This window comes from Vipera berus, assembly GCF_964194415.1.
Source record: "Vipera berus genome assembly, chromosome: 1".
NCBI lineage: Eukaryota > Metazoa > Chordata > Lepidosauria > Squamata > Viperidae > Vipera > Vipera berus.
Genome location: NC_138202.1, coordinates 278,898,944 through 278,899,459, shown reverse-complemented (window position 1 = coordinate 278,899,459; position 516 = coordinate 278,898,944).

Here is a 516-nt window from a genome sequence, read left to right as displayed (position 1 = left end):
ATTCTCATTATTTAGTTGTCAGGATGAAAGTAGTCAGTTATTCCACAGGTTGGGTACGGTTGCTCTAGTCCAGAACTCTCCAAATTTGGCAACTATAATATTTGTGGACTTCCAACTCCCAAAATCCTCCAGCCGGTTTATAGTTACCAAGTTTGGACAGCCTTGCTCTAGGCCAGATCACAAACCATTCGGTTATAGCAGACAGAGTGCGGACGGAGTGAAAAGTTTTACTTTCTCCAGCACAAGTTGCATTGCCACAACAGGCTTTGTTGTTGTTAGTTGCGAAGTCATGTCCGACCCATCGCGACCCTATGGACAATGTTCCTCCAGGCCTTCCTGTCCTCTACCATCTTCTGGAGTCCATTTAAGCTCACGCCTACTGCTTCAGTGACTCCATCCAGCCACCTCATTCTCTGTCGTCCCCTTCTTCTATTGCCCTCAATCTTTCCCAGCATTAGGCTCTTCTCCAGTGAGTCCTTCCTTCTCATTAGGTGGCCAAAGTATTTGAGTTTTAGC